Below are 25,589 nucleotides of genomic sequence, written 5' to 3'. Positions count from 1 at the left end.
AGCAAATGTCAGATTGATATAATTGGATATGGTATAGGTTAGACTTTGGCACTGATAGAATTGGCAACATTTAGCAAAATCCTGACATTTCAAATTGAAATGCAGCCATAGTCTTGCTGCATCAAAACACACGTCAATACATGGGTTAAAAGCAGCGAGTTACACATGTTACATGAATCAGGTGAGTCAGTTGCCCATACTGGAATCTATCAACTTGTGATCTTTGTTTTGAACATTGCTGTTACAAATGATTGGTTGATGACTGCTGGCAACCTCTAGACACAGATTGAAGAAGTAGTCTCATGTCTCCAAGTTCGATCATTGGAATAGCATCAAAGTAGCTGGATCAAAGCTATGTCTAAAAACTGTGAGAAATGAAACATCATTCACATTATAAAAAGTAAATGATGTTCTCAGTTGATTTTAAGCACTATGTATCCTGCTGATGATGTTAGAGTACTTCCTAGTCTATCTGTGAAGAATACACTGAGTAGAGTGGGCGGCATAATGGCTCAGTGGTTTGTGTTGCTGCTGCACAGCACCATGGACGCTTATTCTCTTGCACATTATCTCCGTGTCTACAAGGGTTTTCTCTGGGTGCCCTGGTTTCCTCCCTTAGTCCAACAATGTGCAGAAGGCCATGCTAAATTGCCCATATTGTCCAGGGATGTGCAGGCTAGGTGGATTAGCCATGGACAATGCAAGGTGCTAGGGTGTGGGGGTGGGTGTAGGTGGGATGGTCTTTGCAGATTTGGTGTGATGGGCTGAATGGCCTGTTTCCACACTGTAGGGTACCCGTTTGGAGAAGAAAGAGAACCTCTTTGGATCTGGTCCTGGGACACCTTTGGGGGAACTAAACATGCCCTTTGTTGGAGGTTACATGCCCTTTGGTAAATCACATGCTCTTTGGGCTGGATCTAGTGTCCTTTGGAATTGTGAAACACAGGCATAAATCCGCATAAAGATTGCACAAATCCAGTACAGTTAAACTCATTGACTCTGTCAATGGACCTTTCAAAACCAGCTGTCGAAACCTTCTGAAGCACCTGTCAAGATGACAAGACAAAATACCAAGACAACTTTTGAGGTGAGTTGACAAGTGTCAAGAGAACCTCTCTAAATGAGCTGCCTTGAAGATCTGTCAAAAGTTTCAAGACAACCTGCAGATGGGTTCTATCAAAAAGGGAACTGTCAAGAGCACTTGCCAACAGCATCAAGGGGGCCTGACAACAGAACCTCAATGGGAGTTGTGAATCTGTCAAGATATTTCAAAATTTTTAGCAAAATAATATCTAGATTTAAAACAAAATGGCCACTTGCGAATTCACTCTCTTCATAAAGCTTGAGGGTTTCCATTACTGGATGAATGCTGTTTTCAAACCACTCGTTATTCAAGTGGGGTGCCTTCTATTTCACAGTTTCATTGACAGCTACAAACGGTCATCAGGGCTTTGAAGCAGGACTTAAGTAAATTTGAATGCTTGGTTTTACAAGGGATTGAATGAAATATAGTGAAGTCTTCAGCAGACATTTATTCAGTCGACAGGAAAATTTTATTGCATGGAACTTTATTCAATGTCATTTTTACCTGGGTCCTGAGGTCTTTGCAAGGTGTATGTAAGTTGAATTTGACGTATCTGCTGAGGCAGAGTGGGGGTGGGATTCATGAATATGCACGTGTTAACACTAAGTTGATAGATATCTGGGCATGTCCCTGTCATGAAGTGAAGTGGTGAAGGTTGGAGTGATGCTTCATGTTTTGTTATGTTTTTAATTAAGCTTCATTGCAGAGGATGCATTGAGGCACACAAGCAGTTTCAGTACACTCTGGTCTCATTTGAAGATCATCTGGTCAATCTCCCTGGGGAAGCCAGCACCACAGAATGAAACTCTAACCTTTGGAGCCATCTCTTCCTGTGTGGGTTTATGAAAATCCGGTCCTGCCTATAGTGCACCGTTGGAATCATCATCTCAGCTCGGATGGTTTTTATGTAGTCTTCTGACACCCCAGCAGTTTTGGTTTGCAATAAATTTCAGTCTTGCATCATTTAGAAGCTGGGAGGGTCAATTTCCCTTTCATGTTTTGCCATTTCAATAAGGACCTACCATAAAATATACAAGATCTGAAAACGCAGATTACATTACAGATGACTAGTGAAAAAGGCGTTTCGTATGCTTTTCTTTATTGGTCAGAGCATTGAGTATAGGGGTTGGGAGGTCATGTAGTGGCTGTACAGGACATTAGTTAGGCCACTTTTGGAATATTGCATGCAATTCTGATCTCCTTCCTATTGAAACAGAAAAGATTTTCAAGCAAGTTGGAGAGTTGGAGAATTTAAGCTATAGGGAGAAGCTGAACAGGCTGGGGCTGTTATCCCTAGACAATTGGAGGGGTGACCTTATGGAGGTTTATAAGATCGTGATGGGCATGGTTAGGGTACATAGACAAGGTCTTTTCCCTGGGGTGGGGGAGTCCAGAACTAGAGGGCATTGGTTTAAGGTGAGAGGGGAAAGATTTAAAAGGAACTTAAGTGGCAACTTTTTCATGCAGAGGGTGGTGCATGTATCGAATGAGCTGCCAGAGGAAATGGTGGAGGCTGGTAAAATTCATCTGGATGGGGATATGAATAGGTAGGCTTTAGAGGGACATGGGCCAAATGCAGGCAAATGGGACTAGACTTATTTAGGATATCTGATTGGCATGGACAAATTGGACTGAAGGTCTGTTTCTATGGTATACATCTTTATGACTCTGTGACTGATACACTAATATTGTTTGTCACAGTTCTACTAAGAAATAAACATGAACCAATAGTTGCACTCAATGGTATCATTCAACCCTGAAAGGAATATCCCTAAGAAGGTTGGAAGACAAACTGAAATGCATTTTAAAGTATACAATAATAACCAGCCTTTAAATCACTACTTTAACATAATGAGATAGCTCAAGCAACTTGACAGAACCGATAATCAAATGTAATTTGATGCTGAGCCACATAAGAAGGCAAATGGAATATTGTCCTTTGTTGCTGGAGGCTTGTAGTTTAAAACAGGCAGGTTATGCTGCAGCTGTACAGAGTGTTGGTGAGGTCACACCTGGAGGACTGTGTACAGTTTTGGTCTCCTTTCTTGAGAAAGGATGTACTGGCACAGGAGGGGATGCAGAGGAGGTTCACTCGGTTGATTCTGGAGTTGAGAGGGTTGGCTTGTGAGGGGAGATTGAGTAGACTGGGACTGTACTCATTGGAATTTAGAAGAATGGGGGCAGGGTGATTCTTATATAAATAAGATTAGATTCCCTACAGTGTGGAAACCGGCCCTTCGGCCCAACAAGTCCACACCGACCCTCCGAAGAGCAGCCCACCCATACCCATTCCCCTACATTTACCCCTTCACCTAACACTACGGGCAATTTAGCATGGCCAATTCACCTGACCTGCACATCTTTGGACAGTGGGAGGAAACCGGAGCACCCGGAGGAAACCCACGCAGACACGGGGAGAATGTGCAAACACCACACAGACAGTTGCCCGAGGAGGGAATTGGGCCCAGGTCTCTGGTGCTGTGAGGCAGCAGTGCTAACCACTGTGCCACCATGCTGCCCACTATCTAAAATTATGCAGAGAATAGATGAGATAGAAACACTGGGTGAAACTAAGAATGAGGGGTCAGAAACTTAAAATAAAGGGGAGCAGATTTAGGACTGAGTTGAGGAGGAACTTCTTCACCCAAAGGGCTGTGAATCTAGAATTCCCTGCCCAGTGAAGCAGCTGAGGCTTCCTCAATGAATGTTTTATGGCAAACAGAGATAGATTTTTGAATAGTAAAGGAATTAAGGGTTATGATGTGAGGGTGGGTAAGTGGAACTGAGTCCATGAAAAGATCAGCCACGAGCTTATTGAATGGTGGAGCAGGCTCAAGGTTCAGATGGCCTACTCCTGCTCCTAGTTCTTATGTTCTTATGAACAAACCACACGTTTTAGAGAGCATTCAAAAATAAGGATTGTGGGCGGCACAGTGGCACAGTGGTTAGCACTGCTGCCTCACAGCGCCAGAGACCCGGGTTCAATTCCCGCCTCAGGCGACTGACTGTGTGGAGTTTTCACATTCTCCCCGTGTCTGCGTGGGTTTCCTCCGGGTGCTCCGGTTTCCTCCCACAGTCCAAAGAAGTGCAGGTCAGGTGAATTGGCCATGCTAAATTACCCGTAGTGTTAGGTGAAGGGGTAAATGTAGGGGTCTGGGTGGGTTGCACTTCGGAGGGGCGGTGTGGACTTGTTAGGCCGAAGGGCCTGTTTCCACACTGTAAGTAATCTAATCTAATCTAATCTAAAAAGGAGAAATAGGGATGTTTTAAGATTTAAAGAGTGAATTTTAAACCTTAGTTTCTAAATAACAATGATACAATGCTAATAATGAAGGACAGAAGTTTAGTAATGGTGATTTATATCACAGTTTATTTAATTCATGGTGTGTAAGTATCACTGGCTGAGTCAGCATTTCATGCTGATGCCAAAATAGCCTTGAGAAGGTGGTGATCAGCTGCTTTTTTGAGCTCCTGCAGGCAATGGGCATCCTGATGGCTCAGTGGTTAGCACTGCTGCTTCACAGCACCGGGGACCTGGGTTCGATACCAGCCTCCGGTGACTGTCTATGTGAGTTTGCACATTCTCCACGTATCTGCGTGAGTTTTCTCCCAGAGTCCAGGGATGTACAGGTGAGGTGGTTTAGCCATGGGAAGTGTGGGATTATGGAGCTAGGACTGTGGGCAGATCTGGGTGGGATGCCCATTGGATGGTCAGTGTAGACTCGATAGGTTGAACGGCCTGCTTCCATACTGCAGGGATTATAGCACATGTGGTGGTGAAATGCCCACTGCTGTGAGGGAGGAATAGCTTTGACCTACTGGTAGTGTAGAGAAGCTTAAACCCATCCAGGTCAGCATGGTGAGTAAGTTGGAGGGGAAACTTGCATGTGGTTATGTTCTGTGTGTCAGTTGCTCTTCTAGGTGGGAGATGTTCCAGGTTTTTGAAGATGGTGGTAAAAGAGCCATGTGAGTTACTGTAATGCAGCTAATAAAGATCAGAGTAGAGTGTAGATTTACACTTTGGTTGGGATATAATTGTACGCGCTTATTCAGATGGATATGGATTGTATTATTGGAAAGGAAATTTCAACAGGGCCGCAGACCAAGTGTAGGCAAAGAGGGAGCTGTTTAATTAACAGGACTTATACACTTAATGGTAAGGTCCTAGGGAGTGTTGCTGAACAAAGAGAGCTTGGAGTGCAGGTCCATAACTCCTTGAAAATGGAAGTGCAGGTAGATAGGATAATGAAGAAGGCATTTGGTATGCTTTCCTTTATTGGTCAGAGTATTGAGTACAGGAGTTGGGAGGTCATGTTGAAGCTGTACAGGACATTGGTTAGACCACTGCTGGAATATTATGTGCAATTCTGGTCTCCTTCTGATTGGAAGGATGTTGTGAAACTTGAAAGGGTTCAGAAAAGATTTACAAGGATGTTGCCAGGGTTGGAGGATTTGAGCTATAGGGAGAGGCTGAACAGGCTGGAGCTGTTTTCCCTGGAGCATCGGAGGCTGAGGGGTGACCTTATAGATGTTTACAAAATTATGAGGGGCATGGATAGGGTAAATAGGCAAAGTCTTTTCCCTGGGTTCAGGGAGTCCAGAACTATAGGGCATAGGTTTAGGGTGAGAGGGGAAAGATATAAAAGAGACCTAAGGGGAAAACTTTTCACACAGAGGGTGGTATGTGTATGGAATGAGCTGCCAGAGGATGTGGTGGAGGCTGGTACAATTGCAACATTTAAGAGACATTTGGATGAGTATATGAATAGGAAGGGTTTGGAGGGATATGGGCCGGGTGCTGGTAGGTGGGACTAGATTGGGTTGGATATCTGATCGGCATGGACGGGTTGGACCGAAGGGTCTGTTTCCATGCTATACATCTCTATGACTCTATGACTCTATGACACTAACTTTCGGAGTGCAGCTCCTTCATTAGGTGGTTGATACATCAAGTATACTCCACAACCACCTGATGAAGGAGCAGTGCTCCGAAAGCTAGTGCTTCCAATTAAACCTGTTGGACTATGACCTGATACTGTGTTTTTTAACTTTTACTATTTGTAATTAGTAATCGGAACAAAGGTCATCATTTCACTTGCTGTTGACAATTTACTCACACAGTTTGAAACTTCTGATCACCTGCAGAGATTTATTGTTCAGCCTGTCACACACCATTTGCGCTTATCTTTTGACACTGTTAATTACCTAGAATTATCTTGCAATCATCTCTCTGGTTATAAATTCTGTGCCTGTGTGCTTCTGTCCACTTCACCTGAAGAAGGAGCAGCACTTTGAAAGCTTGTGATTTCAAATAAGCCTGTTGAACATTTACCTGGTGTCATATGACTTCTGACCATGTCTATTACTGCCAACAAGAAAGGATCAATTTATGATCTTGCAATAATATAGCCTGCAGGGGAGAGTGATCATAGGGTGACAGAATTTTATACTGAGTTTGAAATTGATTTAGTTCAGTCAAAAACAAGAGGTTTAAATCTAAACAAAGCAAATTATATCGGCATGTGGGATGGGTTGGCAAAAGTACATTGTGCAAATGCAATTAAAGATATGATGGGAAAATAAGCAGTCGCTAATTCCTAAAGAGTCATTCAATAATTTGCAACAAATAGGGATTCCTTTAAGGTTTAAAAACCTCAAGATAAAATGCGCCACATGCGCATAGCAAGCAGAAGTAAAAAGGATTTTTGATCAAAAGAAGACATTCATTGCCAAAAAAGCAATCTGTTCAGGGAGAGGGATGAGAGATTATTAGAATTCACCATAAAAGGAGGACCAGGAAGTTGATAAAGAAAGAGAAAAGGGAATAAGAGAGTAGACTAGCAGACACATGAAAATAAATCACAAATGTTCCAATAGATATATGGATGGGAAAAGGTTCGTGAAAGTGAACACAGAGGCAGAGGCAAGTGAAATTATATTGGAGAATAAGGAAATGGCAGAGATATAAAATAGATAAATTGTGTTTGTTTTCCAGGAAGATACATGAAAATTGAGGGAGTAATAGGGGACCAAGAATGTGGCATTTGAAGAAATTATCGTAAGTGAAGAATTCATTGCAAGTAAAGAAATAGTACTGTAGAAATGAATGGGACCCAGATCCCTTGCACCTAATTACTAAAAGTTTAGAGCTGTAATAGAAATAGATGCAGAGTCAGTGGATACATTCACTTTGTTACGCAGAATTCACCAGTTTCCAGCACGGTTCTTAAACATAACCTGGCTATTAAAAGAAGGAAGAAGAGAGGGAAGTATTTACCACAGCATAATGGCGATAACAGGGGAAGTGCTGGAATCTATCATTAGGAACATGGTGAGGGAGCATGCAGAAACCCAGGATGTGACCAGCAGAGTCAGCTTGGGTTTGAAGGTGCAATTGTGTTTGAAAAATCAGTGAGATTTTTGGGGATTATAGCTAATAAATGGCTAAGGAGTAACCAATGATTTATGTGGATTTTGTTTAGAAAGTATTTTATAAGTTGCCATACAAGAGTATATTACAAAGCTAGGATTGATAGAATTGGTGGTAATATTTTAGTATAGATTGAAGATTGGCTAATGGACAGAAAACAGTAAAGGGACAAAGTCAGATATTTTCAGATTGGTATTCGTAGTGGGTATGGCAAAAATTAGTGTTTGGCTCTCAGTTAATTACAATCTACTGTATTGACGATGACATAGATGAGGGCATTGTGTTTAATGCTTCCAAGCTTACTGATAATACAAAGTTAGCTGGGAATGTGAGCATCAAGGAGGATGAGAAGAAGCTATTGATAGAAATAGACAGGTTGGGATATAGAACAAGTACATGGCAGATGGGATACAATGCGGTAAAAGCTGAAGTCATCCACATTGGCAGAAAAAAAATTGAAAAGATTGGAAAATATTTGAGAGATAATAGCTTTGCACTTTCTGAGCCAGGGTTCGATAGCCTTATACATGAATTAAAAAAAGCTGACATGCAGTTACAGCCAGCAAATAGGATAACAAATGGCACGTTAGCTTTTATTATAAAAAATGATTGGAGTAGAAATGTAAAATCTTCACCCTACATTTAGACAAAGCATTGGTGAGGCTGATAAATAGAGTTGCATAAGAAAGGGTATACTTTCATAGAGTTGTAACATGGATTCATACTAGGCTGGTTCTGAGGATGAGGGGCTTATTCTTTGAGAAGCAGTTGAGTTGACTCGGACTTGGAGTTTACAAGAATGACAGTTGATCTAATTTAATTTAAAGAAACCTTTTGCAGCTTGACAGAGTCAATACATTGCCCAGGCTAGAGAATCTAGAATATGAGGACACTGTTGGAAAATGGGATCAACAATTCAGAACTGAAATGGAGAGAAAATTCTTCACTCAAATGATTGGGAATCATTTTTATCGTCCAACCCACAGAATTGTTAAATGTACTGTTGTTAAGACAGAAGTTGATCGATTCTTGTGCATTAAGATAATTAAAGGAGATGGAGTGCAGCGTACGAAGGTGAAGTTGAGTTGGAAAATCAAGAATGTTGGAAAATACCTGAAGGGCTACATGATTGCAAGCAGGAAGCTGGTTTGAAGTGTGTCTACTTCAATGCCAGCAGCATCCAGAATAAGGTGGTGAACTGATTGGTACCTGAGACTTTGATGTTGTGGCCATTTTGAAGACAAGGATCAAGCAGGGACACGAATGGTTATTGCAGGCTCCAGGATTTAGATGTTTCGGTAAGAACAGAGAAGATGGTAAAAGAGGGGGAGGTGTGGCATTGTTAATCAAGATAGTATTACAGTGGCAGTAGGGACGTTTGAGGACACGTCTACTGAGGTAGTATGGGCTGAGGTTAGAAACAGGAAAGGAGATGTCACCCTGTTGGGAATTTTCTCTACGCCTCTGAATAGTTCCAGAGATGTAGAGGAAAGGATAGCAAGGACAATTCTGGATAGGAGCAAGAGTAACAGGGTACTTGTTATGGGAGACTCTAACTTTCCAAATATTGACTAGAGAAACTATGGTTCGAGTACTTCACATGGGCCAGTTTTTGTCCAAAGTGTGTAAGATGGTTTCCTGATACAGTATATAGGCAAGCCAACAAGGGGTGAGGCCACATTGGATTTGGTGCTGGGTAATGAACCTGGCCAAGTGTTAGATTTGGAGGTAGCTGTGCACTTTGGTGATAGTGACAACAATTCGGTTATGATTTGGAGATGTCGGTGTTGGACTGGGGTGTACAAAGTTAAAATTCACACAGCACCAGGTTATCGTCCAACAGGTTTATTTGGAAGCACTAGCTTTCAGAGTGCTGCTCCTTCATCAGGTGGCTGTGGAGTATAATATTGCAGGACACAGACCTCACACCTTCAATGCATTGTCTGGGTCAACATGGCACCTATTGTTAAAGTTCACTTGAGAATGTAACTTTAGGTTCTGGGAGTTACATATGAAAGAACTGAAACCAAGATGCTCATTTTAAAACATGAGCGACTTAACAAACAATTCTGATCTTTTTCAATATATAATTTCAGCTACATCACATGCAAACTTTTGCTATAAATTCTGTGTCCTACGATCTCATACTCGACAACCACTTGATCAAGGAGCAGCACTCCGAAAGCTAGTGCTTCCAAATAAACCTGTTGGACTATAACCTGGTGTTGTCTGACTTTTAACTTTGTACAATTTGGTTACGTTTACTTTAGTGATGGAAAGGGATAGGTTTATAACACAGGGCAAGGATTATTGCTGGGGGCAAAGCAATTATGGTGCAATTAGGCAAGATTTGTGGTGCATAGGAAAGGGAAGGAAACTGCAGAGGATGGGCACAATTGAAATGTGCAGCTTATTCGAGGAACAGCTATTGCATGTTCTTGATAAGTATGTACCTGTCAGGCAGGGAGGAAGTGGTTGAGCAAGGAAGCCGTGGTTACTAAAGAAGTTGAATCTCTTGTCAAGAGGAAGAGAAAGACTTATGTTAGGATGAGATGTGAAGGCTCAGTTAGGGCGCTTGACAGTTAAAAATTAGTCAGTAAAGACCTAAGGAAAGAGCTAAGAAGAGCTATGAGGGGACGTGAGAAGTTGTTGGAAGATAGGATCAAGGAAAACCCTAAAGCTTTCTATAGATATATCAGGAATAAAAGAATGACTCAAGAAGGATTGGGGTCAATCAAGGATAGTAGTGGATTCTAAGCAGGTAAGAGAACTGTTAAATGAATATTTTTCATCAGTATTCACACTGGACAAAGACAATGTTGTCAAGGTGAATACTCAGATACAGATTACGAAACTAGATGGGATTGACGTTCACAAGGAAGAGGTGTTAGCAATTCTGGAAAGTATGCAAACAGACAAGTCCCTGGCCCTGATGGGATTTATCCTAGGATTCTCTGGGAAGCTATGAAAGAGATTGCAGAGTTTTGGCTTTGATCTTTATGTTATCATTATCTACAGGAATAGTGCCAGAAGCCTGGAGGATAGCAAATGTTATTCCCTTGTTCAAGAAGGGGAATAGAGGCAGCCCTGGTAATTATAGACCAGTGAGCCTTACTTTGGTTGTGGGTAAAGTGTTGGAAAAGGTTATAAGAGATAGGATTTGTAATCATCTAGAGATGGGTAAGTTGATGAGCGATAGTCAACATGGTCTCGTGAAGGGTAGGTCGTGCCTCGCAAACCTTATTGAGTTCTTTGAGAAGGTGACCAAACAGGTGAATGAGAGTATAGCGGTTGATATGGTGTATATGGATTTCAGTAAAGTGTTTGATAAGGTTCCCCATAGCAGGCTATTGCACAAAATACAGAGGCCATGGTATTGAGGGTTTGGATTTTTGGATATTTAGCAGTTTGGATTAGAAATTGGCTAGCTGAAAGAGGGTGGTGGTTGATGGGAAATATTCATCCTGGAGTTCAGTTATTAGTGGTGTACCTGAAGGATCTGTTTTGGGTCCACTGTTGTTTGTCATTTTTATAAATGACCTGGATAACAGCATAGAAGGATGGGTTAGTAAATTTCTGGATGACACTAAGGTCAGTGGAGTTGTGGATTGTGCCAAAGTATGTTGCAGGTTACAGAGGGACATAGATAAGCTGCAGAGCTGGACGGAGAGGTGGCAAATGGAGTTTATTGTGGAAAAGTGAGAGGTCATTCACTTTGGAAGGAGCAACAGGAATAAAGAGTACTGGGCTAATGGTAAGATTCTTGGCAGTGTAGATGAGCAGGGAGACCGCAGTGTCCATGTACATAGATCCCTGAAATTTGCCAGGTTGAGAGGGTTGTTAAGCCATACTGTGTGTTAGCTTTTATTGATAGAGGGAATGGGTTTCAGAACCATGAGGTCATGCGGTAGCTGTATAAAGCTTTGGTGCAGTTGCACCTGGAGTATTGCATACATTTCTGGTCACTGCATCATAGGAAGGGTGTGAAAGCTTCGGAAAGGGTTCAGAGGAGATTTACTAGGATGTTGCCTGGTATGGAGGGGAGGTCTTATGAGGAAGGGCTGAGGGACTTGAGGTTGTTTTCATTAGAGAGAAGAAGTTGAGAGGTGACTTAATTGAGTCATGTCAGAGGGTTAGATAGGGTGGACAGTGAGAACCTTTTTCCTCAGATGGTGATAGCTAGCATGAAGGGATGTAGTTTTAAATTGAGTGGTGATAGATATAGGACAGATGTCAGAGGTAGTTTCTTCACTCAGAGAGTAGTCGGGGTGTGGAACACACTGCCTGCAACAGTAGTAGACTCGCCAAGTTTTAGGGCATTTAAATGGTCATTGGATAGACATATAGATAGAAATGGAATAGTGTGGTTAGATGGGCTTCAGATTGGTTCCACAGGTTGGCACAACATCGAAGGCCGATGGAGCTGTTCTGTGCTGTAATGTTCTATGTTCTATGTTCTATGTTCTATGTTCTATGCATCTACTCCAGCTCCCTAGGCAGCTAACCTCTTGCTGCTTATCCACTGTCCAAGAGGAACATTTAAAATCAATCCATTATCTTAGTAACAGTCTTGGGTTGGAAAACAAATTTTTGGATTAGAGGTTTATCTTTATTGATGGGTTCCATGCTACAACATGAATTATAGATCTATATAGAAGAAGCAGATATACATGAAACATTAAGCAGCCAAATTAATGTTCTGTGGAAAGAAAAGACAGGATATGAGGAGCAGGTGATGGCCTTGTGGCATTATCAGATGGTGGAATTTGAATTGGATAAAAATCTAAAATTACAAATTTAATGATGGACATGAATCCATTGCTGATTGTCAGGAGAAACCCATCTGGTTCACTAATGTCATTTTGGGAAGGAAACTGCCATCCTTACCTGGTCTGGGCCCATATGTGACTCCAGGCCCACAGCAATGTGGTTGACTCCTAACTGCCCTCTGGGCAATTAGGGATGGTCAATTAATGCTGTTACAGCTAGTGATGGCCTCATCCTATGAAAGAAAGCTAAAAAAGAGTGGCAACAGACACTTTTGAGAGCACATGTTTCAGACAAGATAAGATGTTCATTCTGTAATTAATCTATGATAAAATCGTGGTGCTTTTAGGAAAGGTGAGTATCAGTGATATCATGTTACATATTCAGTCTAATGAATTCCTTGGTCTTCGACGCTCCACTTACAGGATGAGGGGGCAGCATTTATTGCCCATCCCTAATTGCCTAGAGGGCAGTTAAGTGTCAACCACATTACTATGGGTCTGGAATCACATATAGACCAGATCAGGTAACATTGGCAGTTTCCTTCTAAGAAGTGCATTAGTGAGCCAGATAGGCTTTTGCCAACAATTAAGCAAAAGTGAGGACTGCAGATGCTGAAGATTAGAGTCGAGAGTGTGGTGCTGGAAAAGCACAGCAGGTCAGGCAGCCTCCAATTGGTTTGCTTTTCCAGCACCACACTCTCGACTCTTTGGCGAATAATTGACAATGAATTAATGGTCACCATTAGACTTCTAGTTCCAGATCCATCATCTGTCATGGTGGGATTCAAACCTGAGTCCCTCAAAACATTAGAGGCAAGATTAGAGTGGTGCTGGAAAAGCAGAGCAGGTCAGGCAGCATTCAAGGAGCAGGAAAATCGATGTTTCGGGCAAAACAGTCCAGTCCAGTGATATCATCTCCTCCTCCACTTGTCTAATCTCCTTGTCTTTTAATTTCCACCTTTGTGATTTCTCGAACTCATGGTCTTTTATTTTGTGGCGTCTCAGCTCAACAAAGCATCTACAATGATATGCTGACAAATTTGAAAGCGACCCAACTTGTAGTCTCAGAACGTGCCTTTATGCTTTATATCCAATTAGGAAATTAAGTGCTTTCAAGTTGCAATCAGCAAGTTCCACAATCAACAATACAATACTAATCAGTTAATGTATTGAAATATGTGAGGTGAGGAAGAAGCATTGGCAGGATATCAATGGGAACATCCTTGCTCTGTTTCAAAACAGTGGGAATGTTTCGAGTTGAGATGATGTGCAAAGAATATTTTCTCCCCCAGTGTGCGCATCTTTTACTATAACTCTACGTGCCCAAGGAAAATGTGGAGCCTTTTCTTAATTTGTATCGTATGAGGTAATTGGATTAGATTCCCAGTATGGAAACAGGCCCTTCCACCTAACAAGTCCACACCAAACCTCCAAAGAGCAACCCACCCAAACCCATTCCCCTCTGACTGATGCACCTAACGCTACGGGAAACTTAGCATGGCCAATTCACCTAACCTGCACATCTTTGGACTGTGGGAGGAAACCCAAGCACCCGGAGAAAACCCGGGCAGACATGGGGAGAACGTGCAAACTCCACACAGACAATTACCTGAGGCAGGATATGAACCCAGATCCCTGGTGCTGCGAGGCAGCAGTGCTAACCACTGAGCCACCATGCCACACAGTACTCAAGTAATAAAAGTGTTAATCTGAATTGAGGAGATGCTCCACCCATTCTAACATATAAACTAGACACTGGATGGAGCATCAGTCAGTCCTGGGGTTTTGGTTTTTTTTGTTATTAAGTTAGAACACTTTTGTTTGACCTCCCTTGTTAATGAAAGGAACTGATCGGAATTGGTTTTCACTCAACCATCTGCTGTTGTTTACCATGCTTTGCCTTGATGTGGGCATAATGAGAGAATGTGGAGGTTTAGGCAGCTGTTAATATAATTTCTATAATATATTTTATAACAGTTGATTGATTACAATAATTTTCATAAAGTGCTCAAGGATTCTAGAGGTTTGTAAATTCTGTTGATAAAGTAACTGAATCTTTTCAACTCCTCAAGCACGAAGGATTTTGCTTTATTCTTTTCATAACTTGGTTCTAGTAATGCATTTTGTCCGGTCTATTGTATTGGTGTTATATCTGATAAACTGGGAAGAGCAAACAGATTAAGCAAGGCAGAGTGGATTGGCATTGCACCCATCCAGTTTTGGGTTTTGACTAGCTGCTAGATGCATAGAAATAAATCAGACCCTGAGTAAAACTAGACAATTGAAATTGTTGAATACCTTTAGGACGAGATACAGTAGATGGACAGTCACAGCTGCCTCAAAGTTTGCAGGTTAAAATTAAATAGGTTTATGCGAAAAAGGAGACTTTAGCGTTTTAATTGAGAGACATAATCCTGGATGGCATGAAGATAATGATATAGATTAGGAAAACATTGTACCATATAAATGTGTCATGTAGGTTCATATTTCTGTTCAGGAGTAAGAAAGAACCAGTTCAACTAATTTTCAGAGAAAGAAAAACCTACGAGGATACTCTTATACACCTCATCATTTAAAGCTTTAAAAAAAAGTACCTAAAAATCTGGATTCTGACCACGAACTCATACAATTAATCCTCCTTCTTAACACATGGATTTTCACAGACAAATTCAATATTTAAAAGCTAAGCAATCACCTTAATATAACATATAACTGAGGTAGTCACATCCTAAAGGAACAGTTTTTGTGGTTTGTCATATATGAGTCACTGGATTGGAGATGGTGTGAAGGTGGGAGGATGGAAGTCTTGAAGGTTTACCACTGAAATAATCATATAATAGATTTTCAACTTGAAATAACTCTACAGAGGCTAGTATCCCATCGCCAAGTCACCCTTTATTTACATGCGCTTTGTACTTGACACTGGTCCAGCTCCCACGAGACAGCTCTCAGAGTGAACAGAACCTCTGACACTCCTGTTTCTATCTGTCAGCCAGGGCTCCCTGACTAAACCAGGTTAACAGTCCCAATCAGGGAGCTCATATTCTATGAGGTCCACCTGGCTGACCTTGTTACAATCACTTCAAAAATAATGTTAGAAAGTAATGTCACGAGAAATGCGATGAATAACATATCTTATTGTGTTGTCTTGTTGACTAATGACACAAGAATAACATTATATTCCATTAGAAAAACAATATAAAATCATTTTCAAAATCATGCGCAGATCTATGACTCTATTTTAAAAACTGATTTAACTGATCATTTTCCATGAGACATTAAACTCCTGCAATAAATGAATACAGAAACTTTTGGCATTCTGACAGTCTTCCCAGCACTTTCAATGCATTTTGTTGCCTTTTCCAGCAAATTGTCCCATTGTTCAAAATTCCTGTCCCCATGTTAGTTCTAATGGGTGATTGCAACCTCTCATGAACTGGTATCGAATTATCACTTCCCCCATCCTGGTTACAGTCTACCCATGACCAGTATTCCCCTCCTCTATCATCTCCCCTAAATGATACAGAGTGGCAATATCCCAGCTCATGGATGCCGCTGAAATTGACTGATGTTGTTTGTCCAGTATCACTGTCTACCAGCTCTCCTGTCACTGCCTGGGCAACTGTCACATGTGTGTATCAGAAATGTAATGATTGAACCATCAGCAGCTTCTCAGTCTAATAAGAGTCAGGAATAAGGGAACATTAGAAGGGGAAAATTAGAGGAAACAGCCTCATTGGTTGCAATGGTCTCAGTAATGTGCTTTTCCAAAATGACTAGCACCGTCCTCTCCCCATGGACTGGAGTTCACATGTGTCCCTCTCCTCATTCAGTTTGTTCATGGTGCCATTGGTTGGGCGTCCCATTCTCCTACAAAAGAGAGAGGGAAGTGTGTCTCTGAGTGATGTACCATTTGATGAGGTGGTGATATAATTGTCATGGTTGAATATCTGGTGGAATGCACAAGCTGTTGTTGTAAAGCATCAGACCATGAGACCGAAGAGCAGAAATTTGGCCATTCGGCCCATCAAGTCTGTTCCATCATTCAATCATGGTTGATAAGTTTCTCAACCCCATTCTCCCGCTTTCTTCTCGTAACCCTTGATCCCCTTGACAATCAAGAACCTATCTCTCTCCGTCTTAAATATACTCAATGATCTGGCTTCCACAGCCTTCTGTGGCAATGAATTCCATAGATTCACCACTCGCTGGCTGCAGGAATTTCTCCTTTTCCCCGTTCATAAGGGTCTTCCCTTTACTCTAAGGCTGTGCCGTCGGGTCAAAGTCTCTGTAAGATGAATCCTTACCACAGCTCATTATGGTGTAAGATCCATCTGGTAGATTTGTAACCTTCATCCTCTTTTCTGCCAGGGATTTACAGGGTCTTCTTGGTAACAGAAAACTCCTCAGGAGTCTAACCAGCTAGAGTCTAATCAAGCTAAATGTAGTTTAATACATGACAGCAACTAGAGACGTGGTGTGATTGACAATATCACTAAGTCAATGAGTGAGACCTTGAGGTCCTTATTCCTTCAAGATCCAATAGTTCTCCACACCCACATCATCATACTAGATGCTGCCTATGCACTCTACAGCATTAACCCTTTTGGATTCTGACACCCTTATACAAATAGTTGTGAGCATTGGATTTGAGATTTGCAAAATTGTGATTTGAAAAGGTGAGGTGGGGCAGGTTAGGTGTAAGTCAAAGAGTGTGGCGCTGGAAAAGCATAGCAGAATCGATGTTTCGGGCACAAGCCCTTCATCGGGAATATGGGGGGCGCAGGGTAAAGGGGCTGAAGATAAATAGGAGGCTGGGAAGGTGGATGCAGGTGGGGTGGTGATGGTGATAGGTCAGAGGGGAGGGTGGAGCAGATTGGTGGGAAGGAAGATGGACAGGTAGGACAGGTCAAGAGGACAGTGCTGGTTTGGACGGTTCAAGAAGGCAGTGTCAAGTTAAGCATAACCCAGCAAATGGAGATTATTGGCATCATTTGCTGTAAAAACCCAGATTTTCAACACAATAAATGCTGCTGTCCTCCAAGCAGTGCCTGCATAGTCTAATGTCAGTGTAGCAGATGCCATTTTTGGTAAAAGTTGCAACCACACAGGGAGTGTCTGCTTGATTTAGAAAGAGCGTGACAGCAAACTGCTAATTTCCTTTCTTAACATCAGCTGTTATGTGACAATGTGAAGGTTCAGGCACCACTCAAATTCTTTTATTCTGCAGCAAACATGCCATCACTTATATTTGAGACATTATGACTAAGCCTGGGTAGCTATTGGCTGGCTATGATGAGCAGTAGCTCATATGCCTAGCATGTACCCAAGAACTTGTGGGTGGCATGCACCAAAGATCATACGGCCACACAGATCAGACCTTTGAAGTGCTGAAATCATGCTTCCATTGGCTGGACCAGCCTGAAGAAACCATGCTATACTTAGTCAAGTAAGTGGTTACGAACTCAGATTTCTCCAGTTTCCTCATTTCCCCTTCCCCCACCTTGTCTCAGTCAAATCCCTCAAACTCAGCACCGCCTTCCTAACCTGCAATCATCTTCATGACCTCTCCGCCCCTACCCCACTCCGGCCTATCACCCTCACCTTGACCTCCCTCCACCTATCGCATTTCCAAAGCCCCTCCCCCAAGTCCCTCCTCCCCACCTTTTATCTTAGCCTGCTGGACACACTTTCCTCATTCCTGAAGAAGGGCTTATGCCCGAAACGTCGATTCTCCTGTTCCTTGGATGCTGCCTGACCTGCTGCGCTTTTCCAGCAACACATTTTCAGCTACTTTCAATCTGAAGCAAGATTAATGGAATTGGCTTCCTTGCTGCAGAGAATTGACTGCACAGAGTCTTAAATCAGGCTAATGCAGGACTCCTTCTTGCTCCTTGGTTGGCTCAATGCTTTCTGGCATGCCACTAATGCAAGCATTTCATTATTGATGACCAATCAGAATTCTTTATTAAAGTCTTCATCTAAGTTCTCAGATTTCATGGGATTTTGCCTTCATCTGAGCTGACTCCTTGTCCTCAGATCTGGCTGCTGGCTGTTTATACTTGGTCTCATGCTTTCCATAGATTCCATCTCTTAGAAAACATCCAAAGCACATGCAATGTCAATAATGTGAGGTGATGGCTGTGAGTGTGAGAGAGTGGCAGTCTCCTCCTACTCCTCAATCTATACTTGCGTATCTAATAGGACAATGTCACAAGGGTAGGACTGTGGCTAGGGGATGAGGATAACATATGAGAGACATGTTTATGCCAACTGTAGGTTGTGGAATGAGTGGAAATGGAATGCGAGAAAAATGATTTTTTTATTTCTTCACAGAATGAGGGCCAGGTCAACATTTATTGTCCAACCTTAATTGCCCAGAGGGCAGTTAAAGTTAACCACATTTATGGGTCTGGAGTTACATGTCGGCCTGACCAGGTAAGGATGGCAGTTTCCTTCCCTAATGGCCATTAGTGAACCAGATGGGTTTTTCCAGCAGTGGATTCATGGCCATTATTAGACTCCTAGTCCCAGATTTTTATTTAATTTTTAAAAATTCACGACAAAGGTACAATGATCTTTGATGGTTTCCACCTTGCTATTGGCTATGTCCCTAACAATGATCACTCTAACAATGCTGACACCCACCTCTTCCACTGGAGTGAGGCTATCCCACGCTATAGAATCTTAAAGGGGCTTGCATGACCCAAAATATGGGCAGTCCCAAACCCCATTTCAACTCTTAGAGTCATAGAGTCATAGAGGTGTACAGCATGGAAACAGACCCTTCGGTCCAACCCGTCCATGCCAACTAGATATCCCAACCCAATCTAGTCCCACCTACCAGCACCCGGCCCATATCCCTCCAAACCCTTCCTATTCATATACCCATCCAAATGCCTCTCAAATGTTGCAATTGTACCAGCCTCCACCACATCCTCTGGCAGCTCATTCCATACACATACACCCTCTGCGTGAAAACGTTGCCCCTTAGGTCTCTTTTATATCTTTCCCCTCTCACCCTAAACCTATGCCCTCTAGTTCTGGACTCCCCGACCCCAGGGAAAAGACTTTGTCTATTAACCTATCCATGCCCCTCATAATTTTGTAAACTTCTATAAGGTCACCCCTCAGCCTCTGACGCTTCAGGGAAAACAGCCCCAGCCTGTTCAGCCTCTCCCTATAGCTCAGATCCTCCAACCCTGGTAAATCTTTTCTGAACCCTTTCAAGTTTCACAACATCTTTCCGATAGGAAGGAGACCAGAATTGCTTTACACTTTTTATGAAACTGTCTTCAGTGCAATCTGTGCGTGATGGAAAAGAAATTTGAAAAAAAAACACAAGCATCTCCATTAAATAAAAATATCAAAAAAGAGACCAGTAATAAGTTGAGAACATTAATTTAATATTTGGATTTTGCCGATGTTCAAGACGTCAGCAGTAACCTTTGATAGAATTACAGTGCCACAATTCAACACTGCTCAACCATTATTTAGGATTATACTTTCAAATGTTGCTGATGAGATGCCTGAAGAGAGAGATTTCAAATAGAGTAATTTTTTTTTCAAGAAGTAATTGCACAGACAGCTAAAAGTGCTAAGGCTCTATATTTGTTGAACTCTTCATCATGAAGAGTTAGTGCAATTCAACAAAGCAGGAAATAAAATCAGTGCATGCTCAAAATTTCAATCAGAACACAGAACAGTGAATGTTGTAAAGACAACATATCAAGATTCAGTCTGTACCTGTCAAGAGAAAGAGTTTCTCTTGCTTTCATGAAGGCAAGGACTGGTGCGGAGTCCACTGTCATTCATATAAGTGATTTGGATGCAAATATAGGAGCTATATTCATTAGGTTTGCAAAGGACAATAAAATTGGACAGCAAAGAATATTAACTTAGAGTACAACAGGACCTTAATCAGATGGGCTGAAGGGCTGAGGAGTGGCATATTGAGTTTAATCTAGATAAATGTGAGTTGTTGCATTTTGGTAAAGCAAATCAGGATAGGACTTATACGGTCAATAATAGGATCCTCAGAAGTGATGCCAAACAAAGACACTTTGGAATGCAGTTCATATTTCCTTGAAAGTGGAGTCACAGGTAGACAGGATGGTGAAGAAGTCGTTTGGTACACATGGCTTTATTGGTCAGTGTAATGAGTCGAAGAATATTGATACCATGTACAGGACATTGATTCGGCTACTTTTGGAATACTGCTCTCAATTCTGGTCTCACTGCTATTAAACTTGAAAGTTTTCAGAAAAGATTTACAAGGATGTTGCTAGGGTTGGAGAGTTTGAGCTATAGGGAGAGGTTGAATAGACTGGGGCTATTTTCCCTGGTGCTTCGGAGGCTGAGGGGTGACCTAATACAGCTTTATAAAATCGTGAGGGGCATGGATAGGGTGAATAGCCAAAGTATTTTTCCCAGAATGGGAGCGTCTAAATCTAGAAGGCATAGGTTTAAGATGAAAGAGGAAAGATTTAAAAGGCCCCATAGGGGTAACATTTCCACCAAGAAGATGGTACATGCATGAAATGAGCTGCCAGAGAAAGTGGTGGAGGCTGGTACAATGACAACATTTAAAAGACATCTAGATGGGTATATGAGTAGGAAGGATTTAGAGGGATATGGGCTAAATGCTGGCAAATAGAACTAGTTTAACTTTAAGATATCTGGTCGGCATGGATGAGTTGGACCGAAGGATCTGTTTCCATGCTGTATAACTTTATGATTCTATGACTGGCAGGTAGGGTGAGTTCTATGTGCCATATTATTTTCTTCCTATCCTTCTATATATGAACTTATTAAAATCAATACGTTTTGGATTACCATCAAAAAATGGAACTGTTCAGATTATGCCACTCAGTTGTATTAGTTCGTGTAGCCATGTGATGACTTTGTAAACCTGTTGGTGAAAGCTCAGTACACCTTCTCATCAAAAAAAGCAAAATATCATGGATTCTGCCAATCAGAAGTAAAAGCATGATGGACTTTATTCAGCATTAACTATGATTCTCACTCCCCAGATGCTGCCATTTGCTGAATATTTCCGACAGTCTCAGTTTATATTCCTCCTATTTCTTTCCTCGCTGTTGGGCAAATCTTATCAAGGTATATCCTTTAAGTTTGCCTAATTTGTGTGTTTTTAAACCCTTTATATCTAACAGTTGGGAGCATTCTTGCCCAAGTCACAAGTTCCCAGGTTAAAATCCAGAACGTCAACATCGGGTGTCATGATAACATGGAGCTGCACTATCGGAGATACTGTCTTGCAGATGAGACATTAAGCTGAGGCCCCAGTTGCCACCTTGGTGGATGCAAAAACTTTATGAACACTATTTGAAAGAAGTGCAGGGAGTTACTTCTGGTATCCAAATCAATATTAACGAGTGGTAGAGTCATGCAGCATGGAAATAGGCCCTTCGGTCCAACCAGTCCAAACTGACCATAATCCCAAACTAAACTAGTCCCATCTGCCTGCACTTAGCCCACATCTTGACAAACTTTTTTCATTCATGTTCTTATCTAAATATCTTCTAAACATTGTAATTGTACCCACATAAACCATTTCCTCTGGAAGTTCATTCTGCACAAGAAGCACTCTTTGTGTAAAAAATCTTCCCCCTCATGTCTTTCTAAAATCTTTCTCCTCTCACCTCAAAAATATGTCCCCTAGTCTTGAAATCCTCCACCCTGGGGAAAAAAAACCTGCCATTCACCTTATCTATACCCCTCATGATTTTATAAATTTCTATAAGGTCATCTCTCAATCTCCGATACTTCAGTAAAAAAGTCCCAGCCTACAATCTCTCCTTATAATTCAAGCACTCCATTTCTGGCAATATCCTGGTAAATCTCTTCTGAACTCTCTCTCACGTTCTGTAACTGGGTGACCAGAACTGGATACAGTACTCTAAGAAGAGGCCTCACCAATGTCTTGTACAACCTGACATCCCAACTCCTGTACTCAAATGCCTGAACAATAAAGGTAAGCATGTTAAATGTCTTCTTAACCACCTTATATGTATATGATGCAACTTCAAAGAATTATGTACCTGATGCCCTCGGTCTGTCTATTCTACAACACTACTCAGTCTTAAGTGTATAAGTCATGCCCTTGTGTGTTTTGCTAAAATGCCATACCTCACATTAATTCAAATTAAACTCCATCTGTCACTCCTCAACTCATTAACCCAATTGATCCAGATGTCTTCTGAGATAAACATCTTCACCATCCAATATACCACCAATGCATCCCTCAAACAACAATACAAATGTTGATTATCTCAACATTGCTGTTGGTGAGAGCTTGCTGTGCCTAAATTGACTTCTGCACATCCAATAATACAACAATGACTGCACTTCACATGTAAAAATCTTCAAAATGTCAGCTGGTCATAAAACGTACCATGGACGTGCAAGTCTTCCTTTTTCCCTTCTTTACTTCCTTGCCCTTGCTGATGTTATTGGATACAGTCATCCAGGGGCTCCTGAAGAAGGGCTCCTGCTGGAAATGCCGATTTTCCTGTACCTTGGATGCTGCTTGACCTGCTGTGCTTTTCCAGCACCACTCTAATCTTGACATTCAAGGGCTCAGTCAGGCCTTCAAATACATGCCCAGCTCTCCCTTCTTTATCTTTTGTTATTTGCATTCACTTGACAGCATTGCTGGAGTCATGGTCAAGAGCACATTGATTGACTGGTAAGAACAGGGGAAGAGAAGATGTGGGCTTCGTTAGCAAACGCCAAGGAAAAGGATTATTTTTAGTAAAAGATCTCGTGAGTGACAATTCATGGCCAAGCAGAAATGGAAAGAGGATCGAAAACTTGGCAAGAATAGAATAAATAGTCTATTGCTTCGGACACTTACACATGGAACTTGTCGCCAAAAATAACATACTAATGATCTCCTGAGAGAGTGTATTCATGGACATCCTGAGGACATGCAATTGGACATTTCAGTGATTTGATTGGAAGAGACAGAGGAAGATTGGAAATTCAACAAACTTAAGGCACTCTATATATAAAATATAGCCCCATTACGTAAGACTAACAACATAGAAACAGTATGTTTGGCCAAATGAGTCGATGCCAGTGTTTATTATCATTCAAGTCTCCCCACCTCTTTTCCAAACTGAATCTATCCTTGTAACCATTTAGATCTTTGTCTCTTAAATAACTTTCTAGTTGTCCCCTTAAAAGAATCTACATTGTTCATTTTAACTTGTCTCTGTTGTAGTAAATCACATATTCTTGGTGTGGAAACATCTTTCTTCTGAAAGTCTTTCTTGTTATCCACCTTGTATTGAAGTCCTCTCTGGTGGGCAAAACAGTGGGCAGAATCTGAGCAATGTGGGCAATGAGTCAGATACGCTAGGGACATTGAAGCAACACTTAGTTAGGCACATGGAGGTTGGTACAATGAAGGGTATGTAGGTTAGTCTGATCTTAGAATAGGATAAAAAGCTAGCACAACATCGAGGGCTGAAGACCTGTACTGTGCTGTACTGCTTGATATTCTATGCTCTCTGGTGAGATGTGTGGCAGAACGAGGAAAGATTGAGACCTTTTTTGCAGCAGAGAGCGGCGGGAGATAGGCGGAAGTCAAGTCGGAACACAGAAGCTCTTGGGAAGGTTAGTGAGTGCTATTTACGTAGGTGTGTTCTTGGACCTAGGTCCTACACAGTAGGGCCTCCTCTAACCTAATTAAGAGTTCACAGACTTGCAGCAAACAAAAAAGGGGTCGAGGGAAGTGTCCGGTTGAGAAAAGTGTGAGTCTTTGGCTCAGGAGTCTTCAGCAAAGAGGCTGAGTGAGGAGATTGTTGAAGAGGGTGAAGACATAACTGCCAAGCTGATTCAATGTGCTGCGTCCATGATGTGGGAGGTCAGGGACACTGATAGTGTCTTAAGCTCCTATAGCTGTGGAAAGTGTGTACACATTCAGCTTCTGAAGGAACATGTCGCAGCACTGAAGAAAGAACTAGATAACCTCAGGCTCATCCGAGAGAACAAGATCTTTCTGGACAGGACCTTCAGTGAGGCCATTACACCGAGAAACCAGAAGAGAGAAGGGAGATGATGATGAGGAAGGAAGAGATGATTCAAGTACAGGAGAGCGTGGGGGAAGTACCTCTCGTGAACAGGTTGACTCTCTTGGAAACAATTGAGACAGATGACACTACCAGTCTGAGAGGAAGACAGGTCTGCCAATCGAAAATTGACATGAAGGCAGAGCTGAGGAGTCAGACATCATGCAGAGCCGTGGTAATAGGGGATTCCATAGTGAGGGGGACTGAAAGGGGCTTCTGCAGCAACAGGTGGGATTTGAGGAGGGTGTGTTGTCTTCCTGGTGCCAGGATCCAGGACACCACCGACAGAGAGCAGGGAATCCTTAAGGACGAAGGTGAAGAGCCAGAGGTGGTGGTGCATGTTGCCACAAATGATGTCAGGAAGAAGAGGAGGGACATTCTACAGCGGGACTTCAGAGAACTCGGAAGAAGGCCGAAAAACAGGACTTCCAGGGTGGTTATCTCTGGTTTGCTTCCAGTTCCTCGGGCTAGAGAGGGCAGGAACAGAGAGATAATGGACTTGAATGTGTGGCTGAGGAACTGGTGCAGGAAGCAAGGATTTAAATTCTTGGATCACTGGGGTATGTTTTGCGGTAAAGATTAATTATACAAAAGGGACGGGTTGCACCTTAATAGGTGGGGGACCAGCACTCTGGCAGGCAGGTTTGCCACTGCGACACAGGGATGTTTAAACTAATTAGTGGGGGGCAGGGGACAAACTAGAAATTCAAGAAGGAAGTTGAAGGGAAAGTGAGAATAAGAAAAGTTACGAAAGACAACAGAATCAATGGAGCCGAAAACTCAAGAAGGGATCATACAGTATGGTCAAGTGAAATAGGGATTGATAGGTAGGGTGAGGGGAGTAACAAATTAAAATATTATATATGAAGCATATGAAATAAGGTGGATGAGTTTGAGACTCAGTTGGAAATTGGTAGTTAAGATGTTGTGGGGATAACTGAGATCTGGCTTCAAGTGGACGGGGCCTGGGAAATGAATATTCAAGGCTATACGTCCTATCAAAAGGACAGACTGACGGGCAGAGGGGGTGAATGGCCCTGTGGTGAGGAATGATGTTCAGTCCCTTGCGAGGGTGGATATAGAATCAGGAGATGTAGAGTCTGTATGGATAGAGCTGAGAAATTCTATGGGTAGAAAGATCCTAATGGGAGTTATCTACAGACCCCTAAACAGTAGTCTGGATGTAGGGTGTAAGTTGAATATGGAGTTGA

At 42.1% G+C, this 25,589-nt stretch overlaps 1 pseudogene; it reads left to right on the top strand.

Moving 5' to 3' along the window:
* LOC148147589 (uncharacterized) overlaps nt 1-24,961 on the top strand; it is a 41,481-nt pseudogene extending 16,520 nt beyond the window's left edge.
* Nucleotides 24,962-25,589: the final 628 nt, after the last annotated feature.

Source organism: Chiloscyllium plagiosum, unplaced genomic scaffold (assembly GCF_037043375.1).
Source record: "Chiloscyllium plagiosum isolate Xiang-an unplaced genomic scaffold, Cpla_swu_hap1 HiC_scaffold_16, whole genome shotgun sequence".
Classification (NCBI taxonomy): domain Eukaryota; kingdom Metazoa; phylum Chordata; class Chondrichthyes; order Orectolobiformes; family Hemiscylliidae; genus Chiloscyllium; species Chiloscyllium plagiosum.
The sequence above is the reverse complement of the archived record's forward strand: the minus strand, read 5'-3'. Positions and strand labels throughout refer to the sequence as shown.